We start from the raw sequence: 26,327 nt of genomic DNA, 5'->3' as shown, positions 1-26,327 counted from the left end.
CTCAGGGGCCAGGAATACTTTTTTGTATCTTAATCCTCATTATTAGCTTAAAAAGCAACCCAGAGAACACCGTTTTTCTGCGCCATTTGCTTGTTGGCACTGCAGAATACAGCCAGGTCCTTTCCATATTACAGCGCAAAAAATCCAGCTATTTAAAACTGTGTTTTCTCCGTCACACGGATCACATATACGTTTTCAGAAAATACTGCCATTTTTGGCCTCCATTTAAAATTTCTTTCAGTGTGTCAGTGAAGCAATTCACACCAGTTTGCTGTTCAAAATAGTTACCTACAGGCCAGGTATTTAAAACTGTGGTTTCTCCGTACGTTCGCTCCAGATTCAGTCATTTGTAGTGAGCATGGAAGATATTGTCCTCCATTTAAAATGGGCAAGACATGTGGCAAGGGACGGGGAACTGGACGTGATGGTGCATGCAGAGGCCGAGGACAAGGCCGTGGGCAAGCTGAAATTGTGCCACAACAAACACCCACATCTTCTTGCCCAACCTTCCTATCCCAATTCCTAGGGGACCGCAGCACACCACTATTGAACCCAGAGCAGTGTCAAAAGGTTGTTGGTTGGATAGCGGATAATGCTTCCAGTCACTTAGCCACCACCACCACCCTATGCTCCACACAGTCAAGTCTCAGTAGCCGTGAGTCTGGACCGCATATTCCTCACCCTGATCCTCCTTCCTCCCACCATGCCGAGTGCCCGGAGACAACTGATCCCACACTTGGACACTCTGAAGAGCTGTTCACTTTTCCATTTATAGATTCGGGCCTCTCGCCCGGTCCACTTGAAGCGGAGCAAGAGGAGATCGCATGTAGCGATGCCCAAATATTTGAGCAGTCACGGTTACACAAAGGCAAAGGTGGCAAAGTGTCACAAGAGGTGGAAGATGATGAGACACAATTGCCAGAAAGTCAGGAGGAGGACCATGGTGCGGAAGTGGAAGACGAGGTGGTGGATGATATAGTAACTGACCCAACCTGGCAGAGGACATGCAGAGCGAGGACAGCAGCACACAGGGGGAGGGAGGCAGAGCACCCCAACAGGCAGGAAGAAGCAGTGTGGTGGCCGCAGACAGAAGGCAGGCAACCGTTCCCCATAACACCAACACAAAGGAAGTTGCCAGTACAACTGTTAGGTCTTCCGGAGTCTGGTTGTTTTTTAAAGACTCTGCCGATAACCCCAGAAAGGCCATTTGCACCACTTGCCAGGCCAGCATCAGCAGGGGTGGCAAAACTACCAGCCTGACCACCACCAGCATGATCAGGCACATGGCAGCAAAGCACCCGACTTTGTGGGCCGAACCCCAGGGTCCAGGAACAGTGTCTGCGAGTGGCACCATTGCTTCCTCCACTGTTGTGCATGCAAGCCAATCCCCTGTCCATGGTGCGTGCGAAGATGCCTACTGCCGTGCACCTGTCGTTGCACACTCTCAAGTAGCAGCATCAGGAAGCACGTCCATGTCCTTGTCACAGCACAGCGTTCAGTTGTCCATACCCCAGTCCTTGGAATGCAAACGCAAATACGCAGCCAACGCCCACAGGCCACACTACTAAATTCTCACATTCCACGATTACTTGCGCTCTGAATGTTGCATTTTAGGCTTGTGGAGATGGAAGCATTCTGCAACCCGATGGCGGCAGCCGTCCCTCGGTACTCGGTCCCCAGCCGACACTATTTCTCCCGGTGTGCAGTCCACGCATTACACAAGCACGTGTCCCAAAATATTAGCCGTGCCCTCAACAACACAGTTACCGGGAAAGTCCACCTAATCACGGACACGTGGACAATTGCTTGTGGGCAGGGACGGTACATCTCGCTGACGGCACACTAGGTTAACATAGTGGAAGCCGGGATCCAGTCGGACCTTGGGACGGAACACGTCCTCCCGACGCCAAGGATTGTGGGCCCTAGGTCAATCAGGGTTGACCCCACAGTCTACAGCTCTTGCACCTCCTCCTCCTCAGTCTCCTCCTCCTCTTCAGCCTCCATCTCCGAAATGACCACATCAGTCACAAGCTGGAAGCACTGCAGCACTGCCTCGGCCAAGCGGCAACAGGCTGGGCTGAAGCTAATATGCTTAGGTGACAAACCCCACAATGCTGAAGAGTTGTGGACAGGCATGGTCGTGTGTGACAATGGCCTGAACCCGATGGCGGCTTTGCGGCGAGACGAGCTCACACCCTTACCATGCCTGGCCTATGTGTTTAACCTTGTGGTTCAGCGGTTTCTCAAATCCTACCCGGAGCTATCGGATCTGCTTGTTAAAGTACACCGCCTGTGTGCCCATTTTAGAAAGTCACCAACAGCTTTCGCCGCCCTTGCCGTGTTTCAGCAGCATTTGCAGCTTCCGACTCACAGACTGGTGTGTGATGACCCCATGCATTGGATCTCTACACTGCAGATGTTGGGAAGGATTTGTGAGCAGAAGACGGCAGTTGTTGAGTACCAGCATCAACAAGGCCGTCGGTATTCAGTTCAGACTCCACATATAGGACCTCAGGAGTGGACATGGATGTCAGACGTATGTACCATCCTCCAAAACTTTGAGGACTCCACCAAGATGGTGAGCGGCGATGACGCCATAATTAGCGTCACCATCCCGCTTCTCTGTCTTCTGAAACGCTCTCTGCTCACAATCAAAGAGGATGCATTGCAGGCGGAGCATGATGAAATGGAGCAAGGAACCATACAGGGTGATTACACACAGCCCAGCCTCATCTCATCCCAACGTGGATTGGATGACAATGAGGAAGAGGAGGAGGAGGAAGAACAGGAGCTAGTTTCATGCGCTGTAGTCGGTACTACCTGCACAGCTGTCATACCTTTTGTTCAGCATGGATGGCCAGAGGACAGAGAGGAGGAGAGCATGGTCAGTCACCTTCTTGGTGAGGACACGGAAGTCTTGCCTATTAGCAGTCTGGTACGCATGGCTGAGTTTATCTTACGCTGCCTTTCCCATTACCCTCAGCGTTCTCAAAATTTTGGGTGACAGTCATTACTGGTTGGTGACACTTCTAGACCCACGCTACAAGGAGAACTTTATATCTCTTATTCCTGAGGCGTACAGGTCTACAAAAAAAAAGAAGGCCCTTGTTGCGGAACTATTAAAAAAATTCCCATCTGAAAACGCTGGCGGCAGAGGGATGCTTGGACAGCCAAAGAGTACAGGAGAGAGAGACACAACTTCAATCTAGCAAAGGCAGGAGAACACTGTCAAAGTTCTGGGAGAATTTTCTTAGCCCCTCCCATCGCACAAGCCCTGAGGCACGGGGTACTCTCACAAGGAGTGCAAAGTTTGGGAAGATGTTGAGGGAGTACCTTGCCGACCGTACCAACGTCCTCCGTGATTCCTCTGTGCCTTATAATTATTGGGTATCCAACCTGGATACCTGGAATGAATTGGTTTTCTATGCCTTAGAGGTCCTGCCCTGCCACCAGCGTTTTATCAGAGAGGGTTTTTAGTGCCGCTGGTGGAATTATAACTGATAAGCGCATCCGCCTGTCAACTGAAAATCCTGACAGACTGACTGTTATAAAAATGAACAAGGGCTGGATTGGGCAAGACTTCTCAACACTACCGAATGATAGCAGCGTAACGTAAACTGAAATTCAGTGTCTTTTCTTGTATGTATATTCCCATGCACCTTTTCACACCCACACATGGGTATACTTTTCCTGATTTTTGCTATTTGCTCTTGTCCTCTTCCTTCTCCTCATCCTCCACCACCATATCACCAGGGTGACCGTGGTCCGTGATGCAACACCCACATAATTTTTTTAAAGGATGTTTATGATGCCCGTAAAAAAAATGTTTTATACAGTATGTTCATGTATACCCCCCAGGGGTAAATGTTTGTCAGCCCATACTCTTAGTGCATGGGCATTACAAGTATAGGAGGCCTGCTCCTTTCTAATGGGAACATTTTTTTATGAGGCCCTACTCCACATCTCTTCCAAGGGGCATTGGAGTGCCTCCAAATTTTTGGGAACCCTTGAATTCACTGCATAGGCAAACACAATGGGAGACCCACTGCCTAATAATGGGAACATTTTTTTATGAGGCCCTACTCCATGTCTCTTCCAAGGGGCATTGGAGTGCCTCCCAATTTTTGGCAGCCCTTGCATTCACTGCATAGGCAAACACAATGGGAGACCCACTTCCTAATAATGGGAACATTGTTTTCATGAGGCCCTCTGACCTCCACGTTTCTTCCAAGAGGCATTGGAGTGCCTCCAAAATTTTGGCAACCCTTGCATTCACTGCATAGGCAAACATAATGGGAGACCCACTTCCTAATAATGGGAACATTGTTTTCAGGAGGCCCTCTGACCTCCACGTCTCTTCCAAGGGGCATTGGAGTGCCTCCAAATTTTTGGCAACCCTTGCATTCACTGCATAGGCAAACACAATGGGAGGCCTACTTCCTAATAATGGGAACATTGTTTTCAGGAGGCCCTCCTCTAAGTCTCTTCAAAAGGGTATTAGGGCGCATTCAAATTTTCAAAGTGGTATTGGGGTTCGTTCAAATTTTGGGCAGCCCTGCCACTCACTGCATACACAATAACAGTATAGGAGACCCACTCTTTAGTAATGGGAACAATAAAACATAGCCGGCTGATGGCTCTCTAAGAATAGTGATGGCCGACTGCTGGCCCTTTAAGAATAGTAAAGGCTGCCTGATGGCCCTATAAAAATAAGCTTTGTGACTTTCAGTGTCCCTCCTTCATAAATGAAACACAATGTGTCTGATGATATCTCACACACCACATGGCCAGATAAGGTTGTAAAATGTTAAAATGACATTTCCTGGTGCATGCTTTTGTCACGGTTGAAAGCAATGCAAAAGTGAAAAAACACATCAAAAACGCTACGTGTGAACATAGCCCAAGGTGTGGAGGAGCATTTTTGGTTTTGGTTATTTATTTTGCTTTATATACAAGTCATTACCCTGGAAAGGATGTTCCTTAACATATTTGCACTGTTCCCATCGATTTGGGCAATTTTTAGGTCCCCTGCAGACCGCCAGGGAGAGACGCCTGAAAAATGCTCGAGTTTCCCATAGACTTACATTGGGCTCGTTGCTTGGGTCAAGCACCCGAGTATTCCAATGTGCTCGACCCGAGCATTTTAGTTCTTGCCCATCACTAATGTTCTATTCTTATTGGTAATATTCTATAAATGTTCAGCTATTCTTTTTTTAATTTTTCGACGGATGCATCCAATAAGTTTCATATTGCAGACATCTCATGCAATAAAATATATTACATGATAAGCATTGCCATTGAAATGTGCCTTTAAGCCACTTTTTTTACTCTGCACCCATGTCTGTGGGAGTACTGTGCCTAAAAACAAATTTTACTACTCTGTACCTGAGTCTGTGGGAGTATTGTGCCTAAAAACAATTTTTTTCTACCCTGCACCCGTGTCTGAGGGAATAGTGTGTGTAAAAACAAATTGTTCTACTCAGCATCTGTATCTATGGGAATATTGTGCCTTTAAGCCACATTTCTATTCTGCACCCGTGTCTGTGGGAGTACTGTGGGTTAAAACTAATTTTCTACTCTGCACCCGTGTCTGTGGGAGTACTGTGCATAAAAACAAATTGTTCAACTTTGCACATGTGTCTGTGGAGCACTATTAATGGCATTCCCACCTGACAGCGGGGGCACAGTGGAACAACAAGGCAGAGGAGGAAGTCACCAATGCCGCTGGGCACCGGTACCACCTCGGAAGGGAGGGTTAGCATGGCCGAAAGGTGGAAAGCCTCAAATTAAAACTGAGAGTCTGAACTTTAAGCATATATTGATTTTATATCTTTATCTTGAATATGTTTTTGGAAAACAGCTAAGAGGCCAAAACTTGTCATTGTCCAAATTTTAAAAATCTTCTGGACCTAATTGTATATGACTTGATGGACAATATGATCTATATCTGCCAACCAACTGATGCACATCATCAAACAGAGTTGCAGCACTCAGCACTCCACAGCATCCGGCACCACCATTTAATACGGTACGTATTTGGAGGAGGCAGCGTTTAAAGAACATGGTGGAAGAGTATGTGTGACACCCCAGGGGTCTGGTTGCCACAGTGATAGAGATATTACGTCTGAGAGCAGGTGGGAGGTCTCTTGGTGAGGAATCCTATGCATGCCACACCTCCTGCCCAGTCCTGGGAGGGGAAGAACTTCCCCTATATAAACCTAGGGCTGAGGCAGGGTTAGTGAGTAGAGAAGAAGTAGAGACAGAGAAGCAGATATAGGAAAAGAACATCAGGAGCTCTGTGGGAACAGTGCTACAAGGAGTCAGGGGCTGGCAGCTGCAGAGCTCGCCCTGACTGAGAAGTATCACCGGACCCGGAGTCCGAGGCTGTGGGGACTAATCTCTACCCAGCAGCAGAAACCGACCGGCAGGGGATTGCAGGTCCTCTGGCCCAGAAACCCGAAGGCACGGTCACACGCGTGGGACCAGCACCGCCATCGTGGAGCGGAAGCTACAAGAAGGCCCCAAGTCACCGGCCATACGGGTGAGCACCACACGGTACACTCAGGGACGTGGGCTACTTTTACCCACCTCTAGCAAGGTAGCCAGAAGAGTACAGTTAGTTGGGAAGGCCTACAACTCCGCCTGGCCAGGGGAGATCCCATCTGCTCAAGGACTGACCAGGCCCCGATTGCTAGCAAGTACTCCGGGAGGGTCTATCTTTGTCACCAGTAAAGACCCTGAACTACACCGCATCGTCTCTGAGTGGTTCCTTCTACCCCCATCATCCACGTCGGCTGCCCTGAGGCCATACCCCTCCCGTTGGGGGTTATACCATCCACGCTGCACCATCCTTCCACCGGCCTCAGCGGTCTGCCCTGCAGCGGCAGCTCCATAGCTGCATTCAACGGGTGGCGTAGTCATCCACCATCTACTGCTAATAGACTGCCACTTAGTCTGACTCCCTGGGCACGGACCGGGTCACCGCCACGAGACTACTACCCCCATCTGATCCGGCTCCGGGTAGGCTCCCGCGTGCGCAACGCTGCGCGACTCAGGCCCAGGGGCGCGTCATATGTGCTCATGATGACTCCATGTACTGAGTGATAGGTCTGCCCCATTTAACTTTTTGGTCTCCAAATTGGACACTTTGGGAACTACTACTACTACTACTACTACTACTACTACTATGACCATTTTACGGCCATTTTAAAGCACCAAAGTTTGGGACTCCGTTGACTTCTCTTGGGTTTAGCTCTGAGGTCAAGTTCAGGTCAAACTGTGGTACCCGAACCAATCTTTGGACTCAAGTTCGACCAAACCCGAACTTCCACGGGCCCGCTTATCCCTACATTTGATGAAAGAATCAATATTAAAAAGCGCACCAGTTTTCTGTATTATTTTTGCATATTTGCACATATTGCACTTATTTTCAGTGCATTAAAAAAACTTTTAGCCATAGCTAAGTAACGTTTGTTTATTTTTTATACATACTCAGAGTTAACCTATTGACCAAAGATCGACCTCTTCTAGCAACATATCTAGAGGCAATTTACCAAAAAGGTATATATAATTCTTTTAATCTCATTAGATTGTAATTTATGTGGGGTGCTAAATGTTAGCAATTTTTTGATGGGTGAGAATGGGTCTTTTTAACAGTCCTGACTGAATAATGTGCTTTCCCTGGTAAACCTTTACATCCTTATATGCTTGATTAATAGATCTATCTTTATAGCCCTTTCATTCTATCCTTGATTATTTGATTATGAAATTCTCAATGAAAAAAGGTTTTTCAAAAGTGCAAATGTGTTTTGCTCTGATGAATTCCACATATAGGATGGACTCAATAGTGTGAAGAGGTTGACAACTGTCTGCACATAGAGCAGAGTGCATAATTCCGATGCACTTTTTCTAGTAAATCTTTGAGGTTTTTTTATATGCTTGGTTTTCAATCTATCATTGATTGGAATAGTGTAGTATTACCACAGACAGACTTCCAATAAATACACTGTATCTTCCTGGGTACAGGATTGACTTCCAGCAAGATATCTAAGAACTCCATTTTGGTGTTTGAACTGGAGAATGTGAATTTTAGGTTAACGTTATTATGGTTTAAAAATTGGGAAAAATCAGGTATGACTGCAACACTGCCAGACAAGACAATAAGTATGTCATCCATGTAATGGCCATAACAGATTATGTGGGAGAAAAAGGATTGGATTGGGAAAAAAAACATTCCTCCCACCAACAAACATAGCTAAAGAAGGGGAAAACGCATGATAAAAGTAGACTTTGATTTTTTCAGAGTAAAACTCTGTGCCCACGATGCGTTTTTTAAGCGTTTCCGCAGCGGCAAAAACGTTGCAGAAACGCTTAAAAAACGCATGGTAGAAGGCCTGCCATGTTCCCCAATGATAATCCGAATGTGCTGTGCACATGCTGCAGAAATTTCCGCTGCGGGTTATCATTGCGGAAAAAAACGCAGCACTACCAATTATTTTGCGGAAGCGCTGCGTTTTCGCCGCCATTGACTTACATTGAATCGCTTGGATTCCACATCACTGTATCTGTACATGCGGAATCCAAGCGTTTCAATGTGCGGATGGTACCTAGGTCTGGAGGACAGGAGACTCTCCTCCGGAGCCGGGTACCATAGAACCTGTAAAAAAAGAATAAAATAAAAAATAAATATTATACTTACTTTCTGATGGCCCCCGGTCTCCTTGTCTTGGCTTGCCGGCAGATCGCGGTAGACTGAAGAACCTGTGCTGACGTCATTGTCATGTGACGGCAGGACCTTTAGTGTAGTGTACCGCGAGCTGCCGGCAAGCCAGGACGGAGCGAAGCAAGACTGCGGGGGCCATCAGATGGTAAGTATAGATTTATTTTTTTATTTTTTACCATTCTTTATGGTCACACTATATAAATCCATGTCGTTTGCATGGATTTATATAGTGTGACCAAGTTGTCAAGCACTTTCCAAGTGATGCTAAAATCGCTTCGAAAGCGCTTGACAACCCGCATGTGGAAATGCATGTGAAGAACGCTTCACATCTGCTTGTCCCTGGCAGGAAAACGCATGTACAATCCGCATGTGTTTTTTCTGCCAGGGAGATGCAGAAATGCTCAGGAAAAAATCTGGATCATTTCTGCATCGTGGGCACATAGCCTTATACTGATTTCCATACATTTCTTCCTCTACCTCCATTGCATCATCACTTATTCTTTTGTGTCCTTATGGAACATGGATTCAGTCATCCAAATAGGTGGAAATTATACTCCCACATGTTCAAGATCACCACAATTGATGCCAGACCACCTGGATTCTACTGCCTTTTGCAAAAGAATTGCTGGGCACAAAATGCTAAATTCAACGTGTTACATGCATACATTTTTTAATACAATAAACTCACCTTCTTTCTGATTTTGGGTGAAATTCAATTTGATTGTGAATGCATCTGGGGTGAATTTTCCCAGTAACACACTGATCAAGATTGTGAGAAAGGGCAAAATTGTTGAAAATTAGCAAACCAAAATTATTTGACTTCTATGACTGCAATGTGCTTTACTAAAATTATTATTTTCCAAAATTTTGCACAGTTTGTTGGGGTGACGGAACTACACAGCAGACGCTCCTTTGAAAATCAACACTTCCCCATGTGTGCAACCCCTGCAAAGGGCAGGTCAGAAAGGGAAAAATTGAGGGAAAGGGCTAAATTGTTTAAAACTGTTATACCAAAAATTACATCATTTCCATGATGATGACTGCAATTTTCTTTCAAGAAATTTTTTCAAAATTGGAAAGAAATTTTTTGGGAGCAGTAATTGGCATATTACCAGGGAAATCTGTGTTCCCTAATCACTGAAGCTTTTGCACAGTGTACTGTTACCAACTGCATGTACGACCAGGTGACCAAGATCCACTCTATGCCAAGACAACATGTGCGACCCTTGTGCAAGGCAGGTCAGAAAGGCCAAAATTGTCATAAAAATGATAAATTGTTTAAAATTATCAAACCAAAATTCTTTGAAGTTTAGACTTTCAGGTTTAATTAAAGGGGTTTAACAAAAAAATCTGTGAAACGTTTAGGAATTGCAACCATTTTTATACAAAATCATTTCATTTCAGGGGCTCAAAAGTAATGGGACAAATTAACTTTATCATAAATAAAATGTTCATTTTCAATACTTTGTAGAGATTCCTTTGCAGGCAATGACTGCTCGAAGTCTGGAAGCCATGGACATCACCCAACACTCCTTTGTAATGCTTTTCAAGGCCTTTACTGCAGCTGACTTCAGTTGTTGCTTTTTTTGTGGGTCTTTCTGCCTTGCTGCATTTGGTTGAATCTGAGCAGAAAGTATAGCCCTGTACATTTCAGAATTCATCTGGCTGCTTCTGTCTCCAGTCACATCATCAATAAACACTAGTGACCCAGAACCATTGGAAGCCATGCATGCTCATGCCATCACACTGCCTCCACCATGTTTTACACAGGATCTGGTGTGCTTTGGATCATCAGTTGTTCCAAGTCTACTCCATTCTTTCCTCTTCCTATCATTCTGGTACAGGTTGATCTTAGTTGCATCTGTCCAACGAATGATTTTACAGAACTAGGCTGGCTTCTTTATATTTTTTTTTGGCAAAGTCAAATATAAATGCCACACCTGGAATCATCTCCAGAGCTTTTACCTGCTTAATTGATTGTGGATTAATGAGGGAATAGCCCACGCAGCCCATTATAGAGCTTTTGGGATAATTGTCCAATTAACTTTGGTCCCTTTAGAAAGAGGCAACTACATGTTAAAGAGCTGTAATTCCTAAACCCTTACTCTAATTAGGATGTGAATATCCTCAAATTAAAGCTGAGAGTCTGAACTTTAAGCCCATATTGATTTTATATCTTTATCTTGAATATGTTTTTGGTAAACTGCTAAAATGCCCAAAACTGTATACATTTTCAAATTTTTCTGGACCTAACTGTATATGACATGATGGACAATATGATCTTTATCTGCCAGATCTTTATCTGCCAACAAACTGATGCACATCATCAAAGAAAGTTGCAGCGACTGTATAGCCAGGTTCAGTCATACCTACACTGTGTCTTTGCTTTCTCTAGCAGATACTCTGAGCTCCGATCCCATGGACTTCTTGCTCAGCAATATCGACCATTGAAAAGAAGTGACAAAGTTTGCTATTGGCATATTATCATGGCCAGCCTTCAATGTGTTGTCAGAGGGGTTTGAGAGTGGCCACTGGCTTTGTCACACCCAAGCAGACCAGGTTACCCTCCACAACTGTGGATGACCTTACATTTATCAAAATGGATCATGCATGTGTGGCGCCCCAGAGGGCTCAGTTGCCACAGAGGTACTGCACCTCACCCAGAGGTGTGGTGTCTCCTTTTCTCAGGTAAGGAGGGAGTGCTGCCTGGGACCCCAACACCCGCATTCAACACTACACTACTCCAGGCCGGCTGGAAGGGCATTATGCACTCCTTCTGCTGCCCTGTCCCTGGCTGGAGTGGGGGGAACCAAAGAGAGGGGGAACCAGTAGTGGGTGAGGGTGGAGGATGTAGCATAGGGGAGCACCATTATAGGAGGTATATCCATCTTAGTTGGAAGGAGAGTTAAGTTCAGTCAGTGAGTAGTAAGGAGAGGAGGGGAGCAGAGTCTCTTCAGGAGCTCTGCTCCATGACTGGGGCCTAGTAAGAGAGGCCCAGGAGGGGAGCAGAGGAGAAAGGCTCCGGTAACGTAAGAGATCCCAGGGGTACGGAAAGAGCAGGAAGCCACCCGTACGCTCGAGTCTGCCAAGTGTCAGAGGGATCAGGCCGCAAGAAGGGAACCGGTCCCTGGACCAGCCGTGCTACTCCAGGTCTCGGCTGGAAAAACCGGAGGCTTCTGCACTTCCATGGTGCAGTTGCCACAACCTCACCCTAGCCACCGTGAAGGGCACCAAATAGGTCCAGGAACTCCACGTTACCCAGAGGGACTTCAGAGTACCTGATCGGGACTTTGTGTGGGGAAGCGCAGGGCAGGAGGGAGAATACCCAGAGCGGGAAGTCGGTCTCGTAAGGAACAAAAAGAAAGCGGGGTTCCGTCAAGCGCTCCTGATATACTTGAGAAAGTGCTGAACCCCTTGTCTGGTAGACGCAGTGCAACGTGGGAGGCTGACACCAGTACAGTGTACCTGAGGAACTTGAACAGAACTGTGAGTAAACTCTGATGACTGCACTCCCCTGCCTCCATCAGTTATTTCCGCTGCGCCATCTCTGTCTTCTGCACTGCAACGCCCAGCATCACCATCTGCACTTACACTGCCCCGGGGGCCCGCTCCGCCTGTGAGGAGCAGAAACATCCCAGCTGCCATCCCATCACCCCCGGAGGTCTGCAGCAGCGCTGGTAACTATTACCGGAAACCACAGGTGGTGTCACGAGACAAACTGTACACTAAAACCCCCTTTTCAAGAGAGACCCCAGAGTACGGGCCCGGGAGCCGACTGCCGTGACATCCTAAACAAGGTAAAAGGCCCGGTACCGAGTCCCCTATATCCCCCTGGGTGAGACACATGGATCAGTGACAACTTTCATTCCCCTTTGGCTGATACTAGTGTTTAAATTCTGCATACCATCTTGCCTGTCCTTTGTCTGTCTTCTACACCATTCTACTGTCGTGAGAGCCAGTGGCCCACTCTCATCTAGGCACCTACTCTTTGTCCATCATGTCATCTAAACTGTAGCACTGCTGCCAGGGCTGCTATTGTTGGCCCTAATTCTCTACCATGCAGCTTCTGCCACTGCCACTGCAACTGCACAGCCATATAGTGTGGTCATCTCCTGGCTACTGCCCCACTGATTTTTTATAGTGCAAGACCATATTGTTCCTGCCAGAGCTGCCATTGCTGGTCTACACTACCAAACATCTCCTTGCCTGTCCTGTCTTTATTCTCTACAGTGCGGCTTCTGCGGCAAAGCCAGCGAATTTTACTTTCAAACAATTCATAATTGATAATATAAAAAAAACACATCCAAAAAAGTAAAATCTATCAAAATATAAGATTGTTCACTAGATGTGAACGAATCAATTCACGGAAGATTGAGTTTGAATCAAATTTCCTAAAATTCGTGCTTTCACATAGATGCGAACATTTTGAGATTTGATTCGCGGTTTGCAAAAAAAAAAAAAACTTGCCCGGCACTGCAGGCTTCCCCATAATGACCTTCAACTATGTCATCTTCCAGGTTTTCATACCATGTATAGTGGTCAGCACCTGGGCCATCACAGATCAGCAGTTCCTAGTGGAGAACAGTTTGTATAGCAGAGTCGTTTTCCATCTTGAGAGTCACTGGGTACTGAGTCACTGAGTGGGTGAAATAAGTATTGAACATGTCCCAATTTTCTAAGTAAATATATTTCTAAAGGTGATATTGACATGAAATTCTCACCAGATGTCATTAACAGCCAATCTAATCCACACATAAATCAAACCACAGACATCCATAAATTAAGTTAAACCAAAAAATTGACAGAGTATTATGATCTGAGATGTATAGTCAATTCAAGAAACCCCCCAGAAAAATAGTAATGTAATAAAAGTATTTAGAGGTTCTTAATGATTATTAAGGTCAAGACAAGGCCAGAGGACTCTTAACAGAAAAAAACTGCGGGATCAGTTTAATTATACATATAACAAATTTTTATTGAAAATAAATATTCATATAAATAGAAAACCCATGAAAGGTGAGACAGAATAAATTGCTAGGGTTATTTAAAGCAATAGTGTGCAGATAAAAAACCCATAAGAACACATTGGATCCCCAACCCTAATCACTTAGGATTATCGGGTAGGCAGCAAAGGAACATGTTCTCCCTCAGGGATAGGTAAAGTGCAAAATATTGTACAGATAACGTGTGCACAATTGCATACAGACACCTAATAGGTAGTCAAAGCATTGTAAACATTAATTGTTGAGTGCTATACCTGAAGACATGCTGGTGTGTCCTAGAGCGGGTAAGGGGTCCAGATGAGCGCCTCGACGCATGTTTCTCCATCCGGCTTCGTCAGGAGGCGTGGGGAGGATTTAAAAAGGGGCAAAAATGAAGGTTTTTAGCGCATAATTTGGCCAAATTCACATGTGCCCATCAACCGCTACAAGGTAACCTCCGTATGATGGGTAACTACGCTACCACTGGATATGCCACTCTTGGCCAAATTCACGTGTGCCCATCAACCGTGACAAGGTAACCTCCGTATGATGGGTAACTACCCTTACAGCCCAAGAGTGGCATATCCAGTGGTAGCATAGTTTCCCATCATATGGAGGTTACCTTGTCCCGGTTGATGGGCACACGTGAATTTGGCCAAATTATGCGCTAAAAACCTTCATTTTTGCCCCTTTTTAAATTCTCCCCACGCCTCCTGACGAAGCCGGAAGGAGAAATGTGCGTCGAGGCGCTCATCTGGACCCCTACCCGCTCTAGGACACGCCAGCATGTCTTCAGGTATAGCACTCAACAATTAATGTTTACAATGCTTTGATAACCTATTAAGTGTCTGTGTGCAATTGTGCACATGTTATCTGTACAATATTTTGCACTTTACCTATCCCTGAGGGAGAACATGTTCCTTTGCTGCCTACCCGATAATCCTAAGTGATTAGGGTTGGGGATCCAATGTGTTCTTATGGGTTTTTTATCTGCACACTATTGCTTTAAATAACCCTAGCAATTTATTCTGTCTCACCTTTCATGGGTTTTCTATTTATATGAATATATATTTTCAATAAAAATTTGTTATATGTATAATTAAACTGATCCCGCAGTTTTTTTCTGTTAAGAGTCCTCTGGCCTTGTCTTGACCTTAATAATCATTAAGAACCTCTAAATACTTTTATTTTCATTACTATTTTTCTGGGGGGTTTCTTGAATTGACTATACATCTCAGATCATAGGACTCTGTCAATTTTTTGGTTTAATTTATGAAATCGGGTCAGGCTCCACTCAGGGTGGCGTCTCAATAGGTTATCCATAAATTAAGTTATTTGTAATATTGAGAAATGACACAAGGAAAAAGTATTTAACACATGAAGAAAGAGAGGTGCAAAAAACCATGGAAAATCAGGGCACCAGCTGAAATCTATCAGTAATTTCCAAGCAATCCAGCCACTTAATGAAAAATAATAACAGCTGGTTCAACTCATGGCCTATAAGAAGGTGTCTCATTTCCAAGGTGCCACACATGAAACCTTTCATGATGGGTAAAACCAGTAAGCTGTCTCAAGACCTGTCACCAGTGTGTCAGGTTTGACGGACACTCATTCTGGATCCGGCTGTAGAAGGTCGCTGTGCTTGGCCTTGCAGACACCTTCTTGATCCTTTCATCATTCCTCCCTCTCTAGGACTCTAGGACCCAGTGGTGATCTCCACCGCCTGCTGCTAATTAACACACCCTTTCTGGATCTTTAAAATACACTCAGTTGCTCCATAGAATCGCTGGTGATAGAGTATATTTCTCTGTTCAGGTCTGGAGTTCTATCAGTTGGCTAGGTTCTTTTTGGAGTTCCTTTGTGGATTGTAGTTGTGATCTCTCTGGTGTCTTCTCAAAGCTAAGTGTATCCCCTTGTCTATTTCCCTTGTTTGTCTTTAGCTGCAGTGGGGCTGACTAGTGTTCACCCCTCCCCCTCCCTATCTAGGGCCTAGCTCTAGGGTCAGCCAGGGCTAAGGTATCCTGCTCAGCGATAAGTGCGAAACCTATTTAGGGAGACTAGGGGAGTTAGGGTGTTGTTAGATCTGCAAAACATACTGATGGTTACAGAGGAATTTCTAAACTACTGAGGGTCCCAGTAAGCCCTATTGGGGCCATAATCTGGAAGTGGAAAGGACATCCTTTTACCATAAACTAGCCATGACCAGGTGCTCCCCGCAATATTTCATACAGAAGAGTGAAAATAATTACCAGAAGAGTCGTCCAAGAGCCAAGGGCCATCTACGGAGAGCTACAGAAATAACTGGAATCAACAGGTACAATTGTTTCAAAGAAAACTGTAAGTTATACAAACAACTTCAATGGCCTGCATGCACGCTCACCATGCAAGACACCATTGCTGAACAAAAAGCATTTTCAAGCACATTTAATGTTTGCTCGACAACATTTAGACAAGCCTGTGTAATACTGGGATAATATAGTGTGGTCAGAGGAGACCAAAATTGAACTCTTTGGATGCCATAATACACACCATGTTTGGAGGCCAAAGGGCACTGCATATCACCTCAAGACACCATACCAACAGTGAAGTTTGGAGGTGGGAACATCATGGTGTGGGGCTGTTTTTCAGCATACAGCACTAATTAATTTCATGTAATTGAAGGAAGGATGAATGGACAAATGTACCGTGACATTCTTGATAAAAATCTGCTGCCATCTACCAGGATGATGAAGATAAAACGAGAATGGACATTTCAGCAAGACAATAATCCCAAACACACAGCCAAGGAAACTTTCAATTGGTTTCAGAAAAATAAAAAAAAGCTACTAGAATGGCCTAGGCAATCACCTGACCTGAATTCAATAGAACATTTATGGAAGGAACTAAAGCTCAGAGCTCATCGAAGGAGCCCAGTGAACCTTCAGGATTTGAAGAGTGTTTTTATGTGGAAGAATGGGCCAAATTCACACCTGAGCAATGCATGTGACTAGTATCTCCATACAGGAGGCATCTTGAAGCTGTCATCACCAACAAAGGCTTTTGTACAAAGTATTAAATACATTTCAGTAAGCGTGTTCAATACTTTTACCCTGTGTCATTTTTCATTATTACACTTAACTTCATTTATGGACATCAATGGTTTGATTTCTTTGCCTGTGTGGATTGTTATGAATTGTTACCAACATCATGTCAATAGCATATTTTGAAATATATTTACTTAGAAAATTGTTGATGTGTTCAATACTTATTTCACCTGCTGTATATATTAACATTTTTATACATTTTCCTGTCTTTTCTCCAATTTTTTAAAAATCCTTGACAGTCCTTTTTAGTTTGTAAAACCCATAGTTACTTTATAAAAACATCTAATATACATTGTAAACATTTTGGAGTTCTCTTTATATTGAAATTGTCTTCTGCTTGGCTGTTGGAGTCCTCAGACCTCTCAATGATGTGACTTTCAACTCTATCTATGGTCATCCATTTTCTCTTTTGCTTTCCACTTCAGCTTTTCAAGTATTACTGACTAATGTGTCCAATGTAAGATAAATACCTCTTTATCATCTATATTTTCCTGTAAAAGGATTTAGGTTTATACACAGGTGGTTAACCGCTTCTTGTGAAATATCCTGAATTAATTATATAACAGAAAAGGGTTTTATTTTCTTTTAAAGAATATTTGTTACTAAAAGAAAAAGCAATTCCATGCAGTATATATGACACCAGAATGCTGTCTGTGTATGGCTCTTCTTTCATCAAGAATCTAAAGAGATTAACATTGCATCTAAGACGTAAACAGGTCATGTGTAACGTGAAGGTTAAATTGAACAGTGGCATCTCTTCTAGTCCTGGAGATAAGAAGAGATATTGATTTCTCCCATTCTGCCACTTTATAATCAAGTGGACAATCAATAAGTATCATAATCAACACAGAATGTTTTTCATGTCTCCAAATATTTAACCTTTGCACCAGAAGATGTCTTGACATTTATAGCCATCCGGCATATTGTGTGAACAGAGAAAAGTTATCACTGCGTGAACCCGACCTGTCAAGACTTAGGACAGGGGTCTCAGACTTCAGCTGGGCCCTTTGAAGGATGCTGAAGCTGCTGTCAGTTTATAGGAGAACAGAGCTGAATATGGCCACTGCTATATCATAGCATATTATCCTGCTGTACGGCGCTGTCTCACTATACAAATACTTGATTCCTATACTGAATATTTATCATACCTGGTACAATGGAATCACAGATGGCAGAAAGTAAAACTGTTATTTATAAAGTGCTGGTCCCGTATAGAAGGTGTACTATGTGACATAGGGCCACCCAGCAAAGCATGGAATGGAAACCCACCCCTCTAGGATCAATCTCAGAAGTGATTTTAATATAACTGCATGACAAGCTCATTATTATAATATTATGCAGCCAAGTCACTAACAAGGTGTAGAGCACATAGTAATGTTATTGCATAAAAGTAATGCAGCAAATCAGCAGTAAGGGATAATGCCGTATACACTGTCAATACTATGAACACCTTACCTCTAAAAGGAGATGGGCCCATAGCAGCAGTTATCTCTGTTATATTGTCAGTTACACCTGTGGGTATTAAACTACCTCCAGTATTCTATACAGATTGTATATTTTTTATAGCTGTCCCTTCTGTTCAAATCGCTGCTTTCTTTGGCTCGTGCAGATGACCGTTATAATTGGACAAGTGCTAGCCTTTGTTTTGACAGATAGTCCTCGTACCCATGTTATTCTATGGGGCAGTGCACATGTCCAATTTTTTGCAAGAAATTGCAGCATGCACAATTTGCTTCCGAGAATCGGTCCAAGTGTGATCCAATAAAACATCAGATGTTATTCTATGGGGTCGTATACATGTCTGATTTTTTTCCTTGGACAGAGCCTGTCCGAGGAAAAAAATGCAGCATGCTTGATTTGCATCCGATATTTGGATCGCACTGTCATGCAAGTCAATAGTCCGTTGAAAAAATCAGACCACACTCAGATGACATGCGAGTGCTGTCCAATTTTCACAGACTGACATAATGGAGAAGATGGAGAAACTGTTTTTTTTTCTCTCCACCTCTGAGAAAACTGGATCCCACTCTGATCACACTCTGATTATACTTTGATCACACTGATTATACTTTGATCACACTCTGATTATACTCTGATCACACTCTGATTATACTCTGATCACACTCTCATTATACTCTGATCACACTCTGATTATACTCTGATTATACTCTGATCACACTCTGATTATACTCTGATCACACTCTGATTATATTCTGATCACATTTTGATCACACTCTGATTATACTCTGATTATACTCTGATCACACTCTGATTATACTCTGATCACACTCTGATTATATTCTGATCACATTTTGATCACACTCTGATTATACTCTGATTATACTCTGATCACACTCTGATTATACTCTGATCACTCTCTGATTATACTCTGATTATATTCTGATCACACTTTGATCACACTCTGATTATACTCTGATCACTCTCTGATTATACTCTGATTATATTCTGATCACACTTTGATCACACTCTGATTATACTCTGATCACTCTCTGATCACACTCTGATTATACTCTGATCACACTCTGATTATACTCTTATTATACTTTGATCACACTCTGATTATACTCTGATCACACTCTCATTATACTCTGATCACACTCTGATTATACTCTGATTATACTCTGATCACACTCTGATTATACTCTGATCACACTCTGATTATATTCTGATCACACTTTGATCACACTCTGATTATATTCTGATCACACTCTCATTATACTCTGATCACACTCTGATCACACTCTGATTATATTCTGATCACACTTTGATCACACTCTGATTATATTCTGATCACACTTTGATCACACTCTGATTATATTCTGATCACACTTTGATCACACTCTGATTATACTCTGATCACTCTCTGATCAAACTCTGATTATACTTTGATCACTCTCAGATTATACTAATGTAAAGCAGGTGTCAGAATGCAACACGCAGAGTCACAAAATGAGGGCAGTCAAATAGCTATAAATAACAATTTATATATGTATATATGTTAAACAAAGCTGACAGGGATTGCAACAGGGGTTAGTAATGAGAACAATAACAAATATTTATGAAATAGCAATAAAATCCTTCTCTAAAATATTGTATCTAGCCCAAATATGGGATTAATCACTGAAGTCCATCGGTTCTGCAAATGGCCCTAGCGGGGGTCTCCGGTTATTCCCGCTAGGCCTTTAAGTCTTTTTCTGACAAAGTCAATCAGATCCCGTTTTGGCTTGTTCCACCTCACCCGCCCCCCTCTTAACCTGATACCCTGTTCGCGGTACCGTGAGGAAGCGGTTGAAGTGACAGCCCTGTTCCATGATGATACTTGTCGGCTTTTGCTGATGTGATCTCTCCAGCACGACTCGTTTCTATCCTCTCTTTGTCCTGTCAATCGGGGCGGCTTACCACGTCGTGGGTAGGAGGGTCTTGTACATTTCCTTAATGTCGCATCCAAGTCCCGGTCCTCTTCTGTAGCCGTGGCACCCGAGGGACTGCTGCGCTGAATCCCGTTCACCGGCAGCCACCCGTCTTGCCTTACGGGTCTCTCACCCCGGTCTCTCTCACTGGTTCCTCCAGCGCGCCCGGCCTGCGTCCTGTCGCTCCCTGTGTCTGGGGCCGAAATCACCTCAGGCACTGCGTGCGCGACCGTTAAATTTTGATATCCTCTGCTGTAGGACACCTGACCGAGTCCAGCGTTCAAACTTGAAATGCTCACCAGATGGCGCTCTTTCTCTTTATTACATACATCTCGCACTGATTCTCTGAAAGACTTTTCTCCTTCTATTACACTCTGATCACACTCTGATTATACTCTGATCACACTCTGATTATACTCTGATTATACTCTGATCAAACTCTGATCACACTCTGATTATACTCTGATCACACTCTGATTGAACTCTGATCATACTCTGATCATACTCTGATTATACTCTGATTATACTCTGATCACACTCTGATCACACTCTGATTACACTCTGATTATACTCTGATCACATTCTGATCACACTCTGATTACACTCTGATTGTACTCTGATCATACTCTGATCACACTCTGATCACACTCTGATTACACTCTGATTGTACTCTGATCATACTCTGATCATACTCTGATTATACTCTGATCACACTCTGATCACACTCTGATTACACTCTGATTATACTCTGATCATACTCTGATTATACTCTGATCACACTCTGATTATACTCTGATCACACTCTGATTGTACTCTGATCACACTCTGATTGTACTCTGATCACACTCTGATTACACTCTGATTATACTCTGCTCACACTCTGATTATACTCTGATTACACTCTGATTATACTCTGATCATACTCTGATTATACTCTGATCACACTCTGATTGTACTCTGATCACACTCTGATTACACTCTGATTATACTCTGCTCACACTCTGATTATACTCTGATTACACTCTGTTTACACTCTGATTACATTCTGATCACACTCTGATCACACTCTGATCACACTCTGATCATACTCTGATTATACTCTGATCACACTCTGATTGTACTCTGATCACACTCTGATTACACTCTGATTATTCTCTGCTCACACTCTGATTACACTCTGATTACACTCTGATCACACTCTGATTACATTCTGATCACACTCTGATCACACTCTGATCACGCTCTGATTATACTCTGATCATACTCTGATTATACTCTGATCACACTCTGATTGTACTCTGATCACACTCTGATTACACTCTGATTATACTCTGCTCACACTCTGATCACACTCTGATCACACTATGATTACACTCTGATTATACTCTGCTCACACTTTGATTATACTCTGATCAGAGTGTGATTAGCATAATCCAACTAATTTTCTCAGATGCAGAAAAAAATCTGTGTTTTGCACTTGCCCTTAAGGAGATTAAAATGAAACATCTATAACTGCTGCTTTCACTAGTCATGTGAGAAGTGCTTCAGCAGGGACTAGTTTTGTTCTACAGGCTATAAGAATACCCACTCTTCCTTGATTGATGAATTGTCCCTGCATTGAAAGTCAGTGCTAGCTTTGTCAGGCTCACTGAGGACTGAGTGGGTATGCTTAGGGCTCATGCAGACAATCGTATTATCGGTCCACGTGCTATCTGACAAAACATTAGATTATATTCGGACCATTGTTATTCTATATATTGCAGATGTCCAATTTTTTCCTCGGATAGAGTCGATCAGGGAAAAAAAATCTCAGGCCGCCCAAGTTTGTTCTGATATTTGGATAGCACTTGGCCATGCAAGTCAATGAGTCTGTGGGAAACATTGGACTGCACTCGGATGACAAAATGGAGCAGACATTTTTTTCTCCATCTTCTCTTCATCTGAGAGAATTAGATCACACTCTGATCATACTCTGATCAGAGTTTGATTTGCATAATCGCCCAATTCTCTGAGATAACGGAATATACGCCTGTCTGCACCTTCCCTAACAGTGAGGAATCTGTGACTAGTCACCGCAGCAGCACCGCCCCGATGACTAGTTAGAGCTAGTTTTATAAGTTTAATTCTCTCTCCTTATAAAAGCAGAGATTTTAACCTGGGGACAGATAGAGCAGCATTTATGAGCCCCATAGCATGTTGTCAGTGGTTTAATAATGGCATTTCTGATGACAGAATTCCTTTAATGTTATTGTAGCAATCAGAGGAAATGGTATTAAAGCTATGGCTGCTTACACAGCTATCTCTGCAAGTAGCATGGCTTAAAGCCATATTTGGTCTTATTATTAAAAATTTATTGACTAATTCTACTTTTCTTTGGCTCCCAGACATAACGTGGCTGGTAAAAAAAAAATATTAATAGCTTTCTGTTGTTGGAACTGGTAATGTTTTCATTCTGAAACTCTGCATTATATAAAGCAAAATCAAATAAGCAGCTAATTTGGCACAAATAATTTACCACCGAGAAGCTTATGGGAACAGGTTGTATTTATGGCTCCTCATATATCTAACTGGATTCCTGCTCTATGCTGGTGAGACTCAAATACCCACATGGACCTGTCTCTACATAACTAATATGTCAGTCGTGTTTGGCAGTGATGTGGCCACTGCACTTAAAGCCTGGCTGTCAGGATTAAATAAACTGTACTCCTTCCGGCAGACTCCGGCTTTCAGTCACAGAGGCGTGGCTTCAGTTGCTGCTCAGTACATGGTGAGAGGTGGCTGTAACCACTCCCCTGCACTAACTGACAGCCAGCTCGGTACTGATGCACTGCTGAGCCAGCTGTCAATCAGTGCGGGGGAGTGGATACAGCAGCCGCTCACTATGTACTGAGCAGTGACTGAGCTGCGCGGCCGCGCTTCTATGACTGAAAGCTGGAGGCCGCCAGGAGGAATAAAGTTAATTTCTTCCATTTGGCAGGCTTTTAGTGCAGCGATCGCACTGATATAGAACTCTATTAACCCAATATCTGCAGGGTAATAGTATTTTGGGACATGACAGGTTCCCTTTAAATGCAAATAATAGGTTTCATATTTCGGAAAGCTGATGTATTGAAAGCATCAGTTGAATAGTTTTCTATTCCCTGAATGTCAGTGCTGTCCTTGTTATCCTCTTCTGAACTCTCCATGCTTTCTGTACCTGAGGTTAGAGTTTTGAGAAGAGGTAACGTAGATCCTGTATTATTTCACACAGAGGGTTCTGCGTTGATTGTACTTTGAAATGTAATGCACCACTGCTTCTCATCTCTGAAATATAGCCGGTGACAGACGAGGACTGCTGAATTCAGCATAGAATTGTCCTGACACACTGTGATTAGCAATGTCTATAAATGCTACTGACAGGCAGGCCCATGTTCACTAAGCAGTACCTCAGTCCAATTATAACAGACACATTGTGTAAATTATTGACGATAATAAAAGCAAACTGAGATTTCTGACTTGAAAGAACCTTATATGAAATATTAAATAATAGCAATTCATTAAATTCCCTTCCAGACCACAAAGCTATACACTGTGTTCCAAATTATTATGCAAATAATATTTTCTCAGATTTTCCCAAATTACCTATATGAATTGCAGTCATTGTAATTTTCCAGTCAAATAACTATTAGAGTACAATTGAAACGTTTTTGTACAAACTGCCTATGATAACAGTATATTTTTTAAAAAAATAAACTCAAACTGCACTCAAAATGCATGTTCCAAATTATTATGCACTGCAGAGTTTTCAACCTATTCATTTTAATAAAGAACAAAAAAATGGTCATTTTTGAAATTATAAGCATTAGCAGGTTATTACAAACTGAAATCAAACAGTTTTCAACTCAAAACTTTATTCTAGGTGATGTTACATTTGCACATAGGAACGCTTGTTCGAAAGGAGCTTCTGAACTCTCTCGTCCATTGAATTTGTCAGGTTTTGGATGGTTTCTGCTTCAATTGTTTTGCATGAGGACAGAATACCCTTCCAGAGCTGTTGCTTAGATGTGAACTGCCCCCCGCAATCATAGACACTCCTTTTGATGATGCTCCAGAGGTTCTCAATGGGGTTGAGGTCAGGGGAGCATGGGTGCCACACCATAAGTTTGTCCCCTTTTATGCCCATATCAGCCAGAGATGCAGATGTGTTATGTGCAGCATGAGACGGGGCATTATCATGCATGAAAATGATCTTGCTGCGGAATGCACAGTTCTTCTTCTTGAACCATGGAAGGAAGTGCTGTTTGAGAAATTCAACATACATTATGGAGTTCATCTTTACCCCTTCAGGGATCCTAAAAGGGCCGACAATCTCTCTCCCCATGATTCCAGCCCAAAACATTACTCCACCTCCTCCTTGTTAGCGCCGTAGCCGTGTTTGCATGGGGTGTCCATCAACCAGCTATCCTCCACTCCATCCATCTGGACCATCGAGATCATTTCATGCATGATAATGCCCCGTCTCATGCTGCACATAACACATCTGCATCTCTGGCTACTATGGGCATAAAAGGGGACAAATTTATGGTGTGGTACCCATGCTCCCCTGACCTCAACCCCATTAAGAACCTCTGGAGCATCATCAAAAGGAGTGTCTATGATGGCGGGAGGCAGTTCACATCTAAGCAACAGCTCTGGGAGGGTATTCTGTCCTCATGCAAAACAATTGAAGCAGAAACCATCCAAAACCTGACAAATTCAATGGACGAGAGAGTTCAGAAGCTCCTTTCGAACAAGCGGTCCTATGTGCAAATGTAACATCACCTAGAATAAAGTTTTGAGTTGAAAACTGTTTGATTTCAGTTTGTAATAACCTGCTAATGCTTATAATTTAAAAAATGACAATTTTTTTGTTCTTTATTAAAATGAAAAGGTTGTAAACTCTGCTGTGCATAATAATTTGGAACATGCACTTTGAGTGCAGTTTGAGTTTTTTATTTTTTTAAAAATATACTGTTATCATAGGCAGTTTGTACAAAAACGTTTCAATTGTACTCTAATAGTTATTTGACTGGAAAATTACAATGACTGCAATTCATATAGGTAATTTGGGAAAATCTGAGAAAATATTATTTGCATAATAATTTGGAACACAGTGTAGTCTGCATCTCATTCACAGACTCCAGACTGCCATAAAGTGATTCATTTATTTAATTGTATTTGAGAATCGCTGATCATACAGTTTTCTTGATTTGAATTTTAATTATTTCCAACCAGTGTGGATTACAGGATAGCTCCACATACAACTCCTGGCAAAAATTATGGAATCACCGGGCTCGGAGGATGTTCATTCAGTTGTTTAATGTTGTTAAAAAAAGCAGATCACAGACATGGCACAAAACTAAAGTCATTTCAAATGGCAACTTTAGGGCTTTAAGAAACACTAAAAGAAATCAAGATAAAAAATATGGTACTCAGTAAGGGTAATTTTTTTCAGACCAAGCAGAGGGAAAAAATTATGGAATCACTCAATTCTGAGGAAAAAATTCTGGAATCATGAAAAACAAACACACAAAAGAACACTCCAATACATCACTAGTATTTTGTTGCACCTGTTGCAGTCTCTGAGGCATGGACTTAATGAGTGACAAACAGTACTCTTCATCAATCTGCCTTCAACTTTCTCTGATTGCCGTTGCCAGATCAGCTTTGCAGGTTGGAGCCTTGTCATGGACCATTTTCTTCAACTTCCACCAAAGATTTTCAATTGGATTGAGATCCGGACTATTTGCAGGCCATGACATTGACCTTATGTGTCTTCTTTCAATTAATGTTTTCACAGTTTTTGCTCTATGGCAGGATACATTATCATCTTGAAAAATGATGTCATCATCCCCAAACATCCTTTCAATTGATGGGATAAGAAAATTGTCCAAAATATCAATGTAAACTTAGGCATTTATTGAAGATGTAATGACAGCCATCTTCCCAGTGTCTTTACCTGACATGCAGCCCCATATCATCATGACTGTGGAAATTTGCATGTTCTCTTCATGCAGTCATCTTTATAAATCTTATTGGAACGGCACCAAACAAAAGTTCCAGCATCATCACCTTGCCCAATGCAGATTCG

General features: G+C 42.9%; 1 protein-coding gene across 5 annotated transcripts in view; it reads left to right on the top strand.

Moving 5' to 3' along the window:
• CTXN3 (cortexin 3) overlaps positions 1-26,327 on the top strand; it is a 207,239-nt gene that overhangs the window by 58,088 nt on the left and 122,824 nt on the right. For 2 of the 5 annotated variants that reach the window (XR_012251422.1, XM_073654866.1), the window contains exons 2-3: positions 7,496-7,560; positions 9,598-9,680. The exons of 1 other annotated variant lie outside the window; for it this stretch is intronic. The gene's annotated coding sequence lies outside the window, so the exon portion shown is untranslated. The remainder of the gene's footprint in view (positions 1-7,495; positions 7,561-9,597; positions 9,681-26,327) is intronic. 2 more of the 5 variants (XR_012251423.1, XM_073654880.1) reach the window with 1 other exon arrangement.

The sequence above is a fragment of the Phyllobates terribilis genome, unplaced genomic scaffold, assembly GCF_046119375.1.
Source record: "Phyllobates terribilis strain yellow unplaced genomic scaffold, ASM4611937v1 Scaffold_1__5_contigs__length_1240528914, whole genome shotgun sequence".
Taxonomy (NCBI): Eukaryota; Metazoa; Chordata; class Amphibia; order Anura; family Dendrobatidae; genus Phyllobates; species Phyllobates terribilis.
Note: the sequence above shows the minus strand (reverse complement) of the source record. Positions and strands in the feature narration are given on the sequence as shown.